Source organism: Neopsephotus bourkii, unplaced genomic scaffold (genome assembly GCF_033783945.1).
Source record: "Neopsephotus bourkii isolate Nb327-2 ecotype Australia unplaced genomic scaffold, CSIRO-AGI_Nbou_v1 NB_867, whole genome shotgun sequence".
Classification (NCBI taxonomy): Eukaryota; Metazoa; Chordata; class Aves; order Psittaciformes; family Psittacidae; genus Neopsephotus; species Neopsephotus bourkii.
In genome coordinates this window covers 3,174,055-3,193,937 of record NW_026901363.1, presented here as the reverse complement: position 1 = coordinate 3,193,937, position 19,883 = coordinate 3,174,055, and the positions used below count along the sequence as shown (strand labels likewise).

At 41.0% G+C, this 19,883-nt stretch overlaps 1 protein-coding gene across 1 annotated transcript in view; it reads right to left on the bottom strand.

Annotated features, from left to right (window-relative positions):
• AFF2 (ALF transcription elongation factor 2) overlaps positions 1–19,575 on the bottom strand; it is a 368,508-nt gene extending 348,933 nt beyond the window's left edge. The window contains exon 1 of the mRNA XM_061356781.1: positions 19,416–19,575. The gene's annotated coding sequence lies outside the window, so the exon portion shown is untranslated. The remainder of the gene's footprint in view (positions 1–19,415) is intronic.
• Between the last annotated feature and the right edge of the window lie 308 nt (positions 19,576–19,883).

Below are 19,883 nucleotides of genomic sequence, written 5' to 3'. Positions count from 1 at the left end.
TCAGCTCTGGGCCCCTCACTACAAGAGACATTGAGGTGCTGGAACAGGTCCAGTACAGGGCAACGGAGCTGGTGATTGAAGCACAAGTGTGATAAGGAACAGCCGAGGTACCTGAGGCAGTTTAGCCTGGAGAAAATGCAGCTCAGGTGAGACCTTATTGGTCTCTACAACCGCCTCACAGGAGGATGTAGTGAGGTGGGTGTTGGTCTCTTCTCCCAGGTAAGAAGTGACAGGATGAGAGGTAATGGCTTCAAGTTGCACCAGGGGAGGCATAGATTGGATATCAGAAACAATTTCTTCCCCAAAGAATTATCAAGTACTGGAACAGGCTGCCCAGGGAAGAGGTGGAGTCACCATCTCTAAAGGTGTTTAAAAAACATGTAGATGTGGCACTTAGGGGCATGGTTTACTGATGGATTTGGCAGTGCTGAGTACGTGGTTGATGATCTTAAAGGCCTTCTCCAACCTAAACAATGCTATGATTCTGGTCCATGGAAGCATTGCTGCCACAGTATGTCCCTCATTTATGAATAGAAATACAAGAGAAAAGCATAGCAGTTTAAAAATGTCATTTCTATTAGGAAAAAATGAAAAAGGATGAATCTGAGTATTTCTCAGAATGCCATTTTATTAGATGTATCTAAACCTGGAAAGCTTAAGTCTAGGGAAAAAAAATTTAAATATGATAAGACTCATTCTGAAGAAGCTCACATTTTGCATAAAGAAAATGTTTGACAAACACTACATGAGGAAGATGATTTACATTATTTTCACTTTGTTTCTGATTATTGTAAATAAAAAAATATAACCCTGCATTCGTTTATTTCTTGTTCTGTAGCACCTTCGTTGAACCTTCCTCTGAAATCATACACATGCAAGATCAAAACAGAGATGGGAAGTAGAATGTGCTTCATTATGGCAAGTACAGCTCATATCCTCCTCCACAACACAATTTATTAGTATCCAATAGAAATGTAATGTTTCTCATTCTACATTTTTACAGCTGCATCAAAATATTAAAGTGTGAATTGCAATTAAACTCACACAGTGCTCTTAGCATAATTTCCCTTGTATTAATACTTAACAAACCAAGTTATTGGTGTAATATTACTCTTGATACTGGTTGTCATAAAGGGATAAAGCCCCCAAATAGTAATAAAGTATATTTTACTGTAGAGAGAGCAGCAGTACAAAACAACATTATGCTACTGGAGTTGTTAATTTCTGTGAATGGGGGTGTGGAGAGAAAGGCTTTTGACTCAAATTGTAGTTTGCAGGTTACTGCACCAACTCAATCTCTCTAAACAGGTAATTTACTTGCTTTCTTAAAGCACCCATGTGCAAGGAAATGCTAGTGCACTCCAGGGACGATTCTAAGATTGATTGCTTGGCTCTAGTCACCAATAGCAGTATGTATTCAGCTAAGCCCCATTTTACACGTGCCTAAAATCTTTAAAGATTTTAGAGGGGCAAAAAATGGAAAGGTAATATTTGATTCAGATTACCTCAGTTTATGAGTGTGTGGTCTACTTGACTGAAGAATTCCAAAGCAGAAGGGCTAAACCACTTGCAAATGGCAATAGGTACATTAACTAGGAATAGAGCAATTGCAGGTGTGATATGCTTATGTTATCCATTAGGAAGTTTGGAAGTTGCATGTTGTATTCTCCAGCTGCTCCTCAGATTTACAACTGCCTCATGGAAGAAATGGAGAAATTTAGTGTTTGTTTATGGAAGGAAAAAACAACAAAGCAGCTGAATTAAATGCCATTAAACAGACATTACTTTGGTAGGGTTGCCTGGGCTGGATAACTCTATAAAAGCATCTGGCAGTTGAACTTAAATGTCAAAGTTTAAGTTGCTGCTGCATCTTTTAGGAACTCACCAGATAAAGCAAACTGTTTCATACTTTAAGTGCTGACCATCATGTAATCAAAACTGGAGCTGCAAGTGTAAGTCAATACGTTTGATCAGATTTTTCCTAGTTACTCAAAGGCTGGAAGCAATTGCAGAATTGGCCATTCATGCTGAAGGTGGTCTTAAAGGAGATTATCTTGACTTATTTCAGGTAGACTCATGGTTTTGCTAACATTCAGTATGTGTTATTAATATTGTGGCCAAGAGGGCAAATGGCATCCTGGGGTGCATTAGAAAGGGTGTGGTTAGTAGGTCAAGAGAGGTTCTCCTCCCCCTCTATTCTGCCTTGGTTAGGCCACATCTGGAATATTGCGTCCAGTTCTGGGTCCCTCAGTTCAAGAAGGACAGGGAACTGCTTGAAAGAGTCCAGCACAGAGCCACAAAGATGATTAAGGGAGTGGAACACCTCCCTTATGAGGAGAGGCTGAAGGAGCTGGGTCTCTTCAGCTTGGAGAAGAGGAGACTGAGGGGTGACCTCATCAGTGTTTACAAATATGTAAGGGGTGGGAGTCAGGAGGGTGGAGCTAGGCTTTTTTCAGTGATATCCAGTGATAGGACAAGGGGCAATGGGTGTAAACTGGAGCATAGAAGGTTCCACGTTAACATCAGGAAGAACTTCTTTACTGTGAGAGTGACAGAGCACTGGAACAGGTTGCCCAGGGGGGTTGTGGAGTCTCCCACATTGGAGATATTCAAGGCCCACCTGGACAAGTTCCTGTGTGATGTACTCTAGGTTACACTGCTCTTGCAGGGGGTTTGGACCAGATGACCTCTTGAGGTCCCTTCCAACCCTTGGGATTCTGTGATTCTGTGACCATGACCCAAGGCCAGGTTGGACAAAGCCTTGGGTGAGATGATTTAGTGTCAGGTGTCCCTGCCCATGGCAGGGGGGTTGGAACTAGATGATCTTAAGGTCCTTTCCAACCCTAACTATTCTACAATTCTATGACCATCCTAGCTGTTGCCCTCTGGACCCCCAGATTCTGATCCATGCAGTGTACGCATCACAGAGCAAAACACAAATAAAGCAAAACTTTCAAAGCTGCTGCAAGCTCCAGTACCATCTGCCATTGATGTGATCATTTTTAACAGCATAGGCTTCTGTCAATGACAACTGCTGATGATAGCTCCTCTGCTCTGGGTAGGCTGAACATGAAGAGTCTGTATCACTGCCCACAGTCTAAACAGCGTCTGGGATTTGCTGTGTCATTCATGAACTGCCAAAATAATAGCACCATTGCCATGTGTTACACATTTCATATTTTTCCTCCCCTTTTCTTCTCCTTCCCCTTGTATTTCATCTCCCAGAATTTTAAACTCTCCTGCCTAAGCCACCAGTTACCAGAACAGTGCAAAATACTCAAGTATGATAAAAAGGCCAGTAGTTGCCATCAAGCTGTGACCTCCCACCACAGGCTGCTTCCCTTCTCACTTGGCTCAGGGAGGTTAATCTTCGAACTCTGTGCTTCCGTACCTGGGATAATAATTGCTTCTGAGTAACAGCAATGGTGGTATTATTTTGCTCTTGAGGCTTATGAGAACTTGGTGAGCTGAAGACTACAAAAGTAGTATGGCAACAGTCAGTATGTATGTACATGTGTATATATATATATATATATATATATATATATATAAAATGGTTAAGTATTCAAGGGTCTAATCCAAACCCTATTTAAATTCAGTAGAATTTTCAGATGTGGCCCCTAATCTTAAGTGCATCATAGAAAGACCTTGAGCATCCAGGACTGTGGCAAGGTTTACTCATCTAAGTCTGGCTGAAAGTAAAATTCTCCATTCCTTCCTCTATTCCTCATGGCACATTTCCTAACAGTATAATTTACAGGAAAACGATCAAAATATCATTAAGAAATGTCAGCACTCTCAGTCAAGCTCCTTTCAGAACTATAAGCAGTGTGTGGCAGGCATAATAAAGTCATGATTAGGAGTGTCCTTTAAATCACAGGAAAGGGAAGCAGAGTAGATGTGCCGTATTCCATCTCCAAACAGGCTCTTTGCGTGACTGTGAGCAAGTACATAACTAGCAAATGTCCAGGCATAACTCAATTCTTTACTGCCTGTAAAGATATTAGTACTTCTGCACTACCCAGCAATAGCAATACCATCATCATTTTCTCCCTGCACATCAGGAGCCACTGACAAGCCAACCCAGAGAAACACATTGCAAAAGCTGCTTCCCTGCTCAGCCTGGCTTTGGGGCCAAGCATAGGCAAAGAAACACCTGAGCATAAGAACAGAACACAAGAACATGGGCTTGTGTGATCCTGGACATCAATAATGGACACAGTTACCCTAGAGTAAGATTTAGCTTTACCCTGTGAAATTAAGAATAGCTAAGAAAGGACAAAGGACCTAAAAGAAAAGCACCAGAGAAGATTTGTAATACCGAAGAAATGAGTTCTGCATAAACACCACCGGTTCTCCTCAACCTCCTCCCAGTCATGTTTCTGCTAGCAAGCCCATGCACAAACCAAGGCAGACATGCATGCAAGAAGTGATCTCTTTGTCCTATGACAACATTACTCTTATTGGCCGTATATCCTTGGCAGCTAGGACAGCGTCTGAAAAGGACATTCTGCATTCCTTGCCTTTTTCCTAAAAATAAGTAGTGTGGCCTCTGTAGAACACATGCTCAATAAATGAATTTAGATAACACAAAACTAGGAGTTTTGTGAAAGTGCTTAATTGTTCAACAGCAGATGAGAAAAAAAAATATATACTAAGATAGCCAAGCACATCTCTGTATGTAGCACTGGGTATTTATGTTGACTGCTTCACATTTAAAGAAAAAAAGCTCATGAGACAAAAGAAATGGGCTAGTCTTCGCATGACATTACTCCTGGAAGTGAGCCAGGTATTACTCCCTCAAAGGACACTCCCAGGATGAATATTTCCATTCTAGAACAAAAGTGTCTCATTTAGTATTCCTTTTGCCTCTTTAGAAACAATAGCTCACCTATTAAATTTGCCAGGCTCTGCTACATCCACTTCCCTGGGTTGACACCTCCTTTATTGTAAGGGACATATTCCTAGATCCAGGTAAAATGTTATGAGACCAATCTAGACATGAATTAAAAGAAAATGTGTGCGTGAAGTATATACAGCACCTGTCAGATGCTGTATTACTGGAGATACTAACTGCAGTCCCGGCCTAGAGCCAGTGGATAGAGAGATGTAGAAGCTTCAGTTTAGCTTGCGGCAACTGTACCATGTGTGTACATGCATCGTTAGCAAGTTGGTCACAAAACAGGTACCCAGGAGTATTTTGGACAATGAAGCTCCTGATCTTCAGGCACTGTAAGGGACAGGGTTCAATCCTGTCAAAGGGCTCCCTGTGAGCCAATTTATTTCTCAAAACAAGCCCTGCAAGTCCTAAATCCACCTATGTTTAGGTTGCCAGATTTGAAGTAGACACCGGATTGTTTTACTTCCTAAGTTTGGACACAGCAAACAAATGAAAAACCCCGAACAGCCCCCAAACCACAAGATAATACACATGGGAGCTGTGAGCTTTTCTTAAAACTGAAATGATTCTTCTGTGAAACAAAATACTGCTGTTAGCCCGCTCCTGCTGTAAAAATAATCAGTGCCAAAAAGTACATTGGCTTTCCTAGCCCCATTTGTCCAGCTCAGTCATAGAATGGTAAAGCAGCCAAAGCCTAAATGCCAGCTAAAACTGTGGTAAAGCCAAAGGTGAAGACTAGATTATACTGTTATACCTGGTGGAAAGAGTGCATAAAGGCACCCCAAAAGGATTTGACTTATAGACAAGGTGAGAGTATTTTTGAGATAGATTGGAATACTTTCATGTTGATATTTCCTGGTTGTAAAAAAGACAATGCCCATTTACAAAATATACATTCTGGTGATGTTACTGTCAGCTCACAAGGGATAGTTACACTTGTATATCACTTATAGCATAGGTTTATTTCCAGACACTCAGTGATCTGGAGATACTTATCACATGCCACTAAACAATTAACATTAGCATCCACTTTGAGCAAAGGAACAGTTTTAAATGTTTGCATTGATCCAACTTTTTCTCTCTTCACTCCTCTGTTCAACACTTGTTCCGTTGAACTGTTTATTCCTGGCAAACATGGAACAAATTCTTCTCAGCCTTGGAAAAAGAGCAGCTTGTATTTATTAAAACAGAAAGAGAAGCAAAAGAAGAAAACTGGGTCATTGAGGTGATGGAAAAGAACAAATGGCTGGGATGTCATGAAAGAAAAAAAAAAAAAAAACAAAACAAAACCAACAAGATTGTCCGAAGTTTTGTTATAGAACAGACAAGCAGGACGCATCTTCAAAAGGTAGGGATTACATTACAGTGCTATACCATGACTTCTCTGAGCTGCCAAAGGGCTGGCAAATCCAATAGCTCATGACCAGAAATAAAGAGCAATTATAGCTGGGCACTGGAAAATTGATACCTCTAAATGTATAAACTCTCATGCTGATGCCTCCCAGCAAAAAGCAGAAGCTGGACTGGTGGTTTTCCAATGTAAACTTATATCATCTGTTTAATTCTACTTTTATTTAATGCTTTTGTCCTTTTTATGTGGCATTAACTGTAACATAATATTGAAGGCTTTGTTTTTTAATGGCATTGTAAGTGTAAATATAATAGTTATATAACAATAATAAATCAAAAATGTACTAGAGTCACTGCAGTGACTAATAAGAATGTTAAGACAGTCTATGATGCATCTAAAGTTCAGTACCTCAGAGAGGTAATTAAGTCCTAAGTTAATTGGCAATGATCTTATTTCTAGACAGGAAACCTATCTGACTATATTGTTTATGCTTAAGCAAGTAACTGACGTCATAACAAGACTTTTTGGGATATTAGTGATTGAGATATAATTTTTTAATTTTGATTGACTTTACAAGTATCTTGTGTCTTAATTCTTTGCTTCTAGGGAGATGAAGCTCTGGCTTGACTGGTGGTAATGTAACAGTTGCCATTTTCTCCATATGAAATGTGTACTTTTCATAACTCCACCATACTTTTATCTGGTGTATTACTGCAGATCAAGATTTTGTGGAAAAGTGCAAATAAGCTTACTGTTTTCAATACCTTCACCTGTCATAGGGTACAGAGTAGCATCAGAGATGGGAAATTGCATTTAATCATTCAGACAAGTACTTCTACATCATTTCATATGTTCCTATTGTTAATTGTAGGAATGTTATCATTTTATTGCTTCAGGAAATTGTTGCCTTTTAAAATAGTTAATGGATAAATACATGAAAACCAAACCCAGGTAACATTTTGCAGATTAGAATTATAGGGAAGAAAACCAAGCCTTTATGAGGCAACTTTGCTCTATCACAGCCTACTCAGCATCTTGAACTTTAATTGCAAGTGGCTTCTTCCCATATAGCCTTATTCAGAGCTATCCAACAGTGCATCATTTATAGACTTAAACTAAGCATGGTGTTAAAATTCAGCTCATGGGAAAGAACAAATCAAACTCTAGCTCACTGCATCTCCAGCAAACAAATTCCTTAGCTGCATAGTTAGTTAGCATTGCATAAAATTAACAACTCATTTACCTCGACTTCTGCCATTTTAGACCAGAATATAGGTACAGAGTGGTGAAATGTCTGTGGTGATGAGTGACACCGCATGGGGATGCCTGTGACTAGGCAAGTCAGAGCAGGGTGAGTTGAGTAGCCATTTCCCTGGGAAAGGCCCCTTGCCAGCACTGCTAATGCATGTCTTGTCAGTGGAGTCCCAGGGGCATGGGTCATGCAACAGAACTTTCTGTTCCCTGTGAACTGGTTTGGGTGAACTAGATGGACTCCCCGTAAGAAAGCAAATTAACCTAAAGGTAATTAAAGGACACAAATGACACAGAGGAGATTCATTTTAGACAGTTTCAGAATCAGAGGGGACAAATCAGTTCCAGTAGGACAAAGTTTGAAATGAGAAGGAGCAACAAGACTTTTTTTTTTTAAAGCAGAAGTGCAAATTGGAATGTTAGTGCTTTATAAAAGGCCAAAAAAGTGCAGCTATGACTATTTTAAACTAGTATTTTAAACCATCACCACCCAGGCAGCAAACAGCAAACAGCATAAAATTGAGGCTACTTTTCTGCTGTAGATACAGAGCATTTCCAGAATGGTATAGATACTTCACTTCTTTAACCCTCTCCCCCTCCAAGCTCAATCCTTCCCCCTGCCCCTTAAAAAAAATATCCCACAGTTGGGAATTGCTGACAAATCCAGGGTTTTTTTACTTCCCTTGTGTTAATGGGGCTGCTCTTACTTAAAATATTGTGACAATTTAGAAATTATGCTTTACACTGATGCAAAACTCTATTTGATTATGTTTTATTCCATTGCTGGAGTTTTCTACTGCCTTCAAGTCCCACTTCAGTATCCCTGAAGTACCACTATTACATGCTATTCTGATTTAGGGCCACATGATTCATAGCAAAGCATTAATTTTCAGTTTTATCAACTACTCAGTATTGAACACTGCACCAAGCACTTTGTCCTGTTCCCTCCTTGTTGCTAGCTCAGTACTTCCCTAGCATCACCCATCACTCCAATAATGGAAGGTAGAAGTTACACTTCAGATAAACACTTTCCTTATAATGATTACATGGGCTGATTTACTACAGTTGTCTCCTCCTACAGAGTTAACACTAATTTCCTAGATCAAACAGCTTCCAAAACTTACAGCTTTTTGGAGGCAGCCTCCCCAACACTGGGGGAGGATGCTTATTCACATACACTGAGATTTAGCCCAGGGCCTCATTTGCATTATAGGTAGTTTCGCCTCCTGAGAATCACAAAACCCCTTCTATTTTGAAATACCTATTTTGCCACTATCTTATCTGGAAAGCAAGTCCATTCATTTAGGGAACTAAACCAAGATAGGATGGTCCTAGTAGTGTTGTGGGAAGTTTCAGGAACAAACATGAGAATTTGATGAAAGGCTTGTTTTTTGACCCACTTTCTATCATTTTCCCTACTCCTACACTGTACCTGTCAGTATCCTTGAAGCCTGAGAATCTGCTATGAGCACTCATCCTTTCTTTCCACACTTGGAGACTAATTTTTAAAGTACTCAGGGTGCATATTTGTTCCACTGAAAAATGAGATTGCTTTTTTGCTTATGTGTACAGATCTTGTGGTACAAACACCTTCCACAAGCAATCTGCTCTCTATCCACCTGACACAGTGGAAACCCCCTGCATCTAAATGTGAAGTTTACATGTCTCCCCTCACCCACTTCACCAGGAATTCTGCTTTTCCTGTAGTTCAAAGCAAATCAGGATAATTAAGAGTCAATGTTTTGGGGCAGTCCTATCTGTAACTTCATTTTCTACTATCTGAAGCAACTCAACCTCCTTTTTCTAGAGTGGAAAATACAATTTTATAAAACCCACTACCAAAATTTCAGTTTAAAAAACCTGAAATGACTCAAGGTAATCTACAATTTCAAGAACTAATATACTTTAAAAAATTATTGTCTTCTTCATGCTAGATAAGACCTAGGACATCTAGATAATGGGTGGTTATCAATATTTATCATATTTATTGATATGAAAATTCAATATCAAAGAATTTCAGTCTCCCTTTAAACATATTGAAATATTTCCTTAATGAGAATGACTAAAGAAAATTCTTTCTCAGTTATCCACAGGCAGAAAGCCTGACCTCAGGAGTACATGTGCCATGCAACAAACTAGAAGAGCCTAGATTTGGCACAAGGAAGCCAGATGCACATGAGGCGACTTAGCAGTATACACTAAGGTTTGCTGGCTGTGGTAAAGCACTCTGCCAGCACAGCATCACAAAAGTGTGGCTTAGGGTCTCTCAATCACTATCACTAGCAAAAGTAATTAATACAAATTCATAATAATGCCACCAAAGATCAATGGCAACGCTCACTATTACTACGTGCATGAAACATTCAAAGCAAAATGAAGTTAGAATTGATTTAGAATGATTTACACAGAGACTAAAGACGCAAAAGGGTAAAGGAGACCCTGCCCTTGATACACAAAGATCAAAATAGACCCCCTTGCTTTCTAAACTCCTGATGGAGTTTAGATGCAGCTAGATCCAATCTTAGTCTCAGACTTGGTCAATAGTTTATGTCCAAAAGATTATACATGTAATCAATTAGGATTGCCTAAAGGAGTCCCTGTCCAAGATATCAGCAAAAGGTGATATTAATATGATATTGTGGATGTACCATTTCACCATAGATGAGATTTCTACACAGTTTTTGGCCTAGCAGCAGTCTTCAGTTTTAAGGTGGATCACAAGACTCAGCAGTTGCCTAAGGTTATTTGCAGTTTAAGGTGGATCACAAAAGCTCACAGCAGTGACTTAGAGAACCAAGATGACAACATTCATACTAAACCTGCTGTAGGGTACCCAAATCAATTTATACACACATGAACAGACACAAAGATAGATTATATATAAAGATATACCTGTTAAAAATTATCCTCGATTTCAGTGAAGTATTTACATCAAAGGTCTAAGCACTTCTTAACAGAGGAGGGTTGAGCCTTGAAGAGTGAGGGGACCTCACCCCATTCCTTGTCATCAGCTTGTGGCAACAGCCCTCAGATCTTCACAAACTGGAGAATTCATGAGCTCTGAAAGGTGTCCTAGTCAGAGGGAGATGCTGTTTGCAGCCTTCTGCAGCCCAGAAAGGCTCCAAGGGCCTCACTGAGGGCTGCTGTTTGTAGGGTGGCAAGAGGATTGGCTTTAGTCATCAGTAAATTTCCATCCTGGCCACAATCCAAGTCAGTAATTACTAGAAATTTTTCAAAACTCCAGTAACAATAGTACTGTTCCACTCAGGCTACGATCAAGGGAAAGAATGTTCCAAGGCTGTCAGGGGGTGACTGATGATCCCACTCTCACTTCCTACATTAACCAGGCAAAAAGAGTTCCTGGTACAGTCAGTGCCGCCTTCCTCCTTAGCCATGCAAGAGAGCTCCTGCTATGGCCAAGGGATGCTTCACCCCCCAGCTTGTTACACAAAGGCCTGACAGGAATTCCTGAGATCCTGGAGCAGCCCAGAGAGAAAGGGGGGATGTGCAGGAGGAGGGGAGGATTCACCGGCACACACAGCCACATGATGCTGGTGTTTTCTGTTTTCACTGGTGGAACTATGAGCAGGTTTGGAGACCAGGCTTAATTTAAACTACATCTGCCACCCATGCACCATTTTAAGGTTATTTGGCTATCCCTATTCTTGAACACAGCAGGTTGCACAAGGTGCTACTTTCATATTGCTGTATGCTTTTCACTAAAGTGCTATGATGAAAGACACAGTGTTAGTAAATTCTTCCAGGCACCTTTTCTCTCCATACCAAGCCAGCACCTACACTGTTCTCTTCAGGACAACCTGAGCAAGACAATACAATAGAAATTTTTGGTTTCATTATCCTGCTCTGCATTTTATTGTCCACTTTGAAAATTTATCTCCAAGTTACAAAACCATTATGTCACCACTTATTTTCCTGGTTGATGCTTTGTGGAAAGAAGACTGCCAGTTGCATTTCTGTAGAGCAAATATCTCTTTTCTTGCTTAGTCAATGTATTCTCAATTAAAAATATATTAATAGCCACAATCCTCAGCTGTGCTCATTTACAGAAAATGAGTGCCAAATGCTTCAGAGCCTCCTGCGTTGCCTTTTCTGAACAGATATAAGGTCTGGAGAGCACTGCTTGTTTCCTATACAATACTGAATGCATTGATGCTAACCATTTCCAGTACATTTGGGTTTCTCCCAGTTTCTTTTAATCACAAATGGGACTTCAAATAAAACAAATTAAATTTCTGATGGGGTACACAACTCTTAAAACTAATACCCACCTCAGAAATGCCATGCCATTTACGAGTAGTTTCCTCCTGGTAATGGCCAAGACAAAATTCAGAGGTACAGGTGCACAAGAAGTTAAAGCAGACCAGCCTAAAGATCAACTCTGTTGTCAATCATGTGGTATTTAATAACTGGGACTGGGCATTGCTCTTCGTATAAGCACAAGAGGAAATGCAGGATTATCAGGATCACCTGACTTCAACAACATAAAAATATATAGGTAAACTCCCCATCAAGTACAAGCAGTCCAAAGCAATCATTTTATGAAGTGTTAAAGCAACCTCATTTTGATCAGCCCTTTACTTGTGTTGCAGGTGAGAGGGGCAGAAGCAGCACAAGATCGTTCTGCCAAAACTAACTATTATCCAAAACACAAGATGTGAAGACTCAGCTGTAAGCAATGATCTTGATCAACCTTGAACAAGGCTGCAAGTACCAAAACCCCAAACAGCAGCACCTGGGCACTAGATCATCAGGAGTGCACCCCATGCATTGGCAGCTCCAGGTCAAGACAGTTCTTTTGAAGTTACTCTGGATCAAACTGGGCCACATCTCATTTCCATCTCCACTAAGAAGAAGCCAGTTTGCCTGCTTCAGGCTGACTCTGCAGTGCAAGTCAGGACATGAAGCCTGGCCAGGCTAGAGCCAATGTGAAACACAAATGTCCAAAGCCTGGACAACACAGACACCAGGTCCTCAGCACCAGCTGTTTACTCAACCTTTGCTGCAATATTTCTAAAGCTTCACACATACTGTGTGTGGGCAGAGAATTCAGCATGTGCATACAAGTATCCTTTCCCATGCAGAGAAGTATTTCTGGGTTTTAGGCTGGGGGTTGGAGTCTTTCAGTGACTAACTTTCTAATTAAAAAGCTCCTTTCACTGTAGTGTTAACTTTCCAGCCATTGTCTCATAGCTCATTTTCCTTTCTTCATCCATGACTCTGCCAGCTCTCCTCTGCCACCCCTCTCTTGGTTATTGTTTGATGTTTTGTTTAATTTCAACAGTTTCTCCAATTCCTTTTATTTGTTCAGAGTTTTTGGTTGTGGGTTTTTTCTCCGTTTGGTTTTTTTTAGGGGGGAGGAAAGGAAAAAGGGGGAAAGGGTCAGGGAGAGGAGAAGGAATGTTCAGTTTATGAGTTGCTGATGTTGTTGTCCAACCCGTTTCTCCCAGTTTTCAGTTATTACAGTCATATACAACTGCATTCTGCAAATTAATATTACCATTGCTATGCTTCAATGCTTTGTATTTCCAGCCCTTTAAAACCTCTTACTTTAGAACACTGTTGTGCAATAACATATTGAATAAATGAGTAACCACTTCATACTGCTCTTGTATTTATGAATAACCAGAGAATTTCCTTTTTTTCTGGCAGTGAATGGAAAATTAGACTTACTTTAAAGGCACCTAAAAATGTATTTTCAGTTGCTACCAGATGAAATCAAAGAGACAAAATGACTTTTTTCTGCTTAAATATTTCATTGATTTTTCTGAGAATGCTGTCCTCCCTCCTTTCAGTCCAAGGCATGCGCAATGGTTCCTGGCTATACTGTAAGGCAGTCTTTATAGATCTCGACCTGATCAGAGTACATATAAAATATGTCCCACAGTAATGTTAAATGCATTTTAATGCACATATTCTACCTGTATAGACTAGTGCCCAGGAACTTCATAACAAATGAATTGGACTCTCTGCCTGACATGCCTGTCTGAAAGTACTGGATCTGCTGTGTTGAATTACACCCATATTCTAGGTGCCCATGGCTTCACAAAGCTTCTGCACATTAATTGCTCCATCCAGAAACAAAACTGAAAAAGGCATGTGGGACTGTGTGTGGAGGGGGAGCACACTTATTGAAATTCATGTATTGCTCTGCTTGATTCCCCAAGCCACAAGCAGGAACACTCAGCCATATGCGGCTGCATCACTATCTCTGGGAGAGGAAGAACTGGGGCAGAACTGTTCCACTGTGTGGTTTCACTGTTGGTTGTAGCTTTTCAGACAGACAAGGCATAAACCCAAGAACCTGGCCTGATGTATTTCAGTGCTTGCAAACCCCAAGTAAAGCATACACCTAGAGCTACTGTGGTAATTGTGTACCAATTTAGGCACACTTGATCAGACCCAATATAAAGCCTTACATGTTCTCATGACATGAAAGCAAAACAAACTTATGAGTTCCTCCAAGCAGACATCAAACTCTTTCCCCTAGATGTGTCCAGCAACCTGCCTGGGATTTTAGTGACATACTTATTTGGTCTCTCCAAATTAGAAACAGCCAGACATGAGCATTTCCAAATCAAAAAGAAACTTCCTACCTTATGGAAAGACCACACATAGCTACAGCAGCACCCATGTAAGTATGTATGTACATTTTGGCTCTCAAAAAAGCCATGCACAGCCCTTTGCTGGTGTTGACCCTTAGAAGCACTGGTTATTTCAGCAGGAAGCTCTGCACAGGGGCCATCCCAACATCAGGGCAGACTTGAAAAGAAAAAAAAATAATCTTGTATTTCAAAAGCCCATTTCTTAATTCTCAGCAACTGGTGTAAATCAGGAGCTGCATTCCAGTTGTTCCAAAATAAAACCACACTAATTGTTGATACACTGGTGAGAAAGAATGCCATCCAGAGGTATCTTGACACACTTGTGAGGTGGGCTGATGCCAACCTTATGAAATTTAACCATGACAAGTGCAAGATCCTACACCTGGGTTGGAGCAATCCCAGGCACAGCTACAGGTTGGGCAGAGAAGAGATTCAGAGCAGCCCTGTGGAGGAGGACTTGGGGGTGTTGGTCGATGAGAAAATGAACATGAGCCGGCTTCAGTGTGTGCTTGCAGCCCAGAAAGCCAACCGTATCCTGGGTTGCATCAAAAGCAGCATAACCAGCAGGTCAAAGGAGGTGATCCTGCCCCTCTACTCTGCTCTTGTGAGACCTCACTTGGAGTATTGTGTGCAGTTCTGGTGTCCTCAACATAAAAAAAGACATGGAACAAGTCCAGAGGAGGGCTACAAGGATGATCAGGGGACTGGACCACCTCCTGTATGAAGACAGGCTGAGAAAGTTGGGGCTGTTCAGCCTGGAGAAGGCTGCGTGGAGACCTCCTAGCAGCCTTCCAGTATCTGAAGGGGGCCTATAGGGATGCTGGGGAGGAACTGTTCATTAGGGACTGTAGTGATAGGACAAGGGGTAATGGGTTAAAACTTAAACAGAGGAAGTTTAGATTGGATATAAGGAAGAAGTTCTTTACATAGGGTGGTGAGGCACTGGAATGGGTTTCCCAGGGAAGTTGTGAATGCTCCATCCCTAGCAGTGTTCAAGACCAGGTTGGACAGCGTCTTGGGTGACACATGGGTGTCCCTGCCCATGGCAGGGGGGTTGGAACTAGATGATATCAAGGTCCTTTCCAACCCTAACTATTCTATGATTCTAATGGAGAGGGCAGATCTAAGTCTAGTCTTTCAGCTTGCAGAAACACCCGGACTCTCTCTGGCCTGGGCAGGTAAAGCTTTTTGCACAGTTGGGGGCTGAAACAAGGAGGGCATTGAGTTTCATACAGCTCTTCTGCTCATCTCTCTGAACCTGACTTCTCTGAACAGTCTGACAGGATACAGCCCACAGGGGGGATACAAGTACAACATGTTTCTTTCTGGTTAGATTGAGCTGTGCAAATGCAGATGATTTTCTATTTTAAAATACATTTTGAATTACAATTGTAATTAGGCAAGGAGCTTTCTTCCCCATAATCACTTGAAATAGCCCAAGCAATTTAGTGTTCCACTTTTCATATTCATAGAGCAGATATTAGACTGTCCAGTTACATTATTGAACAATAGATAACAATCCTGGGTCATGCTGGATGTTCCTTTTAAGTAGATGTGTAATATGGAAGATTAAAAAATACATTCTTCTGAAATTATAGGGGTATGAAATTTTTCTGGCTTAGAATTGTAATTCTAACTAGAGAAGGACCCAAATTATTTGTTAACATTTTCAAACCATTGTTTGCAGGACACTGCAACCCTCAGCTCAAACTACTACATATCTTTGAAATAGTCACTTAAAAATATGAACTTATTTTATCAGACCACTGTGAACCCATTAGGCCAAAACTAGAACCATGGCACAATATTATGCATGGGAGTATTATCTGCTAATTGAAAAAGTTAAGCTAATATTTGCTCACTACAAAGCAAGAAAAAACATCATTCTGCCACTCCCATTTTAGATGCATTTCATAAGCACTCCTTACAAACATCTACTCTGTGATAAATCGTGTCTTCAAGGACCCCAAAAATCCACATTTTCCATCAAGATACATTTCCTTGAGCCCTCTGTATCAGGTCTGTGTTTCTACCCAACTGGATCCTATCATACTGCAAACTTCAGGCATGCAGCTGCTTTTCTGTCTTTAGTATTTTAAAGAAAATTAAAATGAGACTTAACACTTTTAATTAGATGTTTAATTCATGCTTTTGTGAGCCATTTCCTTCCAATCTGAATTTTGTCACACAACTATAACAGTCTCTCCACTGCCAAATTTTATTATTTTAAATGCTAACTCAGTGTCTCACAAAGAATGTGTATTGCACAATTTGTTAAAGATTTTGAAAGTGAAAGTCTCATTTGTTAGTAAAGCCGGAACTCCTAGTAACTGTCACAAGCTGTGGCTGCAAAACTATGCCATGTTCAGCACAAAACCCCCTCCAAAACCAAAGGAGCCATTTAAATATATTTTATAAGGGGTAAAGTAAATACAAAGTTTAAGGGACTAGTTGGAAGAGCAAATGTAGCAGAACATAGTTCTTACCCTTTGAGTGGAAGCATTTTACCACTTTTGTGTTTTCAATTTTTAAGAAACAAATGCAGGAATAGTCCTCTAAAAATAAATGAAATGGGAGTCAACTATTTGACAAAGTAGCAAAAAGTAGCCTAGTTTTCAGAAGGCTCTTCCTATTCCCACTCTCCAGTGCATTCACAGAATTGCTTTCCAAATCCTTCAACAGCAGCTGAACATTATTCAGCCAAATGACATCCCCATTAAGAAAGCAACACATACCAGGCTAAATCCCACGCCTTTTCCCCTGCTGTCAGTTATTATTTCTAATCACAGGATGAGGGTAAGCAGGATTTGGCCTGTCCTCAGGCCCACATTATATAAGCTGTGTCTCAGCAAGTGGTGCTCAAGAAGCATTCTCCTCTGCCTTTATTCCTTCCAACCTCTTATCCAGTATATCATCAGTATAACCCACAGGCTGGCACTCTTGGTTTGCTCATTGTCCCATTGCATATTATGGGAGCTATCTTTGTTGTTGCATATTGCCATAAGAACAGACTGCACAGGTTATGGGAGGCAACATCAACTCACATGTTTTGGGGTGAATCTGCAAAGGCATCTGTTCATAATTCCAAAGGTACAGGTACTCCAGCACTATCAGTATAATGGATTGCCATTATTAATAATACGAGATGCTCTGTAGACCAGCATTCATAGTTTTGCTGCATCTGGTGCTGATGGCCTTAAATGAGCATCCCTGTTGAATCTAGTTGTTCATCCTCTTTCATGCACCTGATGATCCTGCTTGCAATTTTCTGAGCATATTGTACCTGTACAGCTTCACTGCATATACTTGGGTTAGTCTCTTCAAACTGCAACCTTTAATTGGGATCAACAGTGAAGACCCAAGCTCTGAGCTGAAGGCAGCTTCTGTTCAATGACAGAGACAGAGTTTTGAGGACTTCCTCGAGAAACTGCTGGCTCTGCTTTGATATTAGCATCTTGCCTTCGAAAAAGTGTTTCGATGTATACTGTGGTATAAGAAGAAGGAATAACCTTCAGATGGGGTGGCTGAGAGTTTTTGTACAGCTTTTAAAGGTGGCCTTCACATCCACAATCCAGGCAGGCTAAGAAAAGTACAGTTCTGCCCACAGGATATGCTGTGTCACGGTGCAGTTTGGCTAAAGCCCTGCCAAAGCAGCTGCGATTCAGAAGTTGTGCTCGCAGTCTGGCTCTACCAGAAACGCTTTGACCATGTTGACGGATATGCTTCCTCACTACTCCTCCCTTTGTGCAGAATCTGTTACCTGTACTGCAGCCAGCAGCTTTTGAGCCTGCAGTTTTGGATATAAAATTATGAACTGCTATTCTTGCACTACAGAACTAACACAACAGGCAACAACTGCAGGAAAAAAAAAACAAATCAAAACAACAAAAAAGACACACCACACCCCCCCAAAAACAAACACAAAAAAACCACAAAAACAAACACACACCCCCAAAAAAAAAAAAAAAAAAAAAAAAAAAACAAAAAACACCAAAACAACCCACTCTGGCTTTTCCTAAAGCTTCCAGGACAGGGACCTCCCCTGCTAAGTATTACATGCTTTTGGCTGGGGGTAAATACTGCCAAAGTAACTACCAGTCAGTCCTATTTATCAATGAGGACATTCACAACCCAAAGGAAGTTTTACCAGATTATCAGAATCACTAGCTGAAGGAAAGAGAAACACAACCAGGCAGCCTGGATAGCCTGAGAACATGCAGGTTCGTATCTTCAAAGCATAGAATCATAGAATAGTCAGGGTTGGAAAGGACCTTAAGATCATCTAGTTCCAGCACCCCTGCCATGGGCAGGGACACCTCACACTAAAGCACATAACCCAAGACTCCATCCAACCCGGCACTGAGCACTGCCAGGGATAGAGCATTTACAAGTCCAGTGCCTCACCACCTCACAGTAAATAACTTCTTTATATATAACCTAAACTTCCTTGTTTAAGTTTGAACCCGTTACCCCTTGTCCTATCAGTCCCTAATGAAGGGTCCCTCTCCAGAATCCTTATCCCATCCCTTCCTATCCTTAAGGTGAGGCAAGCTTGTTATTACCCGAGCGGCCATATTTGCACTGTTCCAGGTACTACATTAAGTCATAACTTGAAAACAGCCCCTCCCCCCCCAAAAAGAAATTTCTTCATAAGAATCAAATCCTTAAATAATGAGAATCTGGATTTCACACCAGGCAACTGCACGAGGACCTACTGCATCAATAAGGTATTTACTTACATATTTAGCTCAGTCAAGTTCTTAGCTAAGAAAGGTCAGAACCTCAGCAGTCAGAGAAGGAGACACCGCATACCTCCTAAGCCCCCAACAGTAACACACATGTGCACAGGTTGACTTTGCAGCCTGAGGCTGCAGGTGTGCAAGGGTGCACTGTACATACTCATAAACACCTTTAAACTTGGCTTTTTCATCTGGATGGCTGAATTCAGAAACCACTCCAGACCCACCTAAAAGTCTGCTCTCAACAAGGAGCCTAGTTAAATCACTTAAGGGGAAACTGAAATCAAAGATGGTTTTCTGCATCCAGCTGAAATAGATTGTTTAGTGATAACAAAAACATAACCTTTCAAGTGGGTTCACGGTTCTGTAGAGAGGTAGAAAAGCTGGGAGCAGTCTGCTTGAAAGAGAATAAATAATTTGGGGGGCAGGAAGCATTTTTCTCTTTTAACACAGCTACTAATGAAATAGCAAGAGTGGCTTACAAATAAAGCATGCAAACTTTAGACGGCTGTGAAATATGCAGTTCAGTAAGAGATAAATAATTGCCTTACCATCAAGACCAAGTCCTTAGACTGCCTGTAGGATCATGATCAGAGTGGTGTTGAGTCATCTCTTTTGCATACCTCCGTGGTGTACAGCATTCCCAGCATACCAAAAGCTGTATCCACAAGTGGGCTGGGAATCCAGAAAGAGATCCAGGGGAGCAGGCAAAAGCAGCTTCCATACCAGCCCACCACTTCCTTGAAGAAACAGTTTACATGATCAACAGCTTCTACTACAGACTCCCGGCTGTCTCCTCTTTATCTCCTAGGAGGTACTTCCCTCCCTCCCATTAACACCTGCAAGAGGTTTAAGCTAGTTAGTGGCCAGCTGGACATTAATGTGTTGGTATAGGGGGTCGTTAGCACCAGGAGCCCTCCCCAGCTGGGTGCATTTGAGGAGCTGTTCCAGCAGTTCTAGGCTGCCTGATAACCTCGTTGTCACCTCCCCAGGTGGCTGCAGTGAAAGTGCTGCATTTT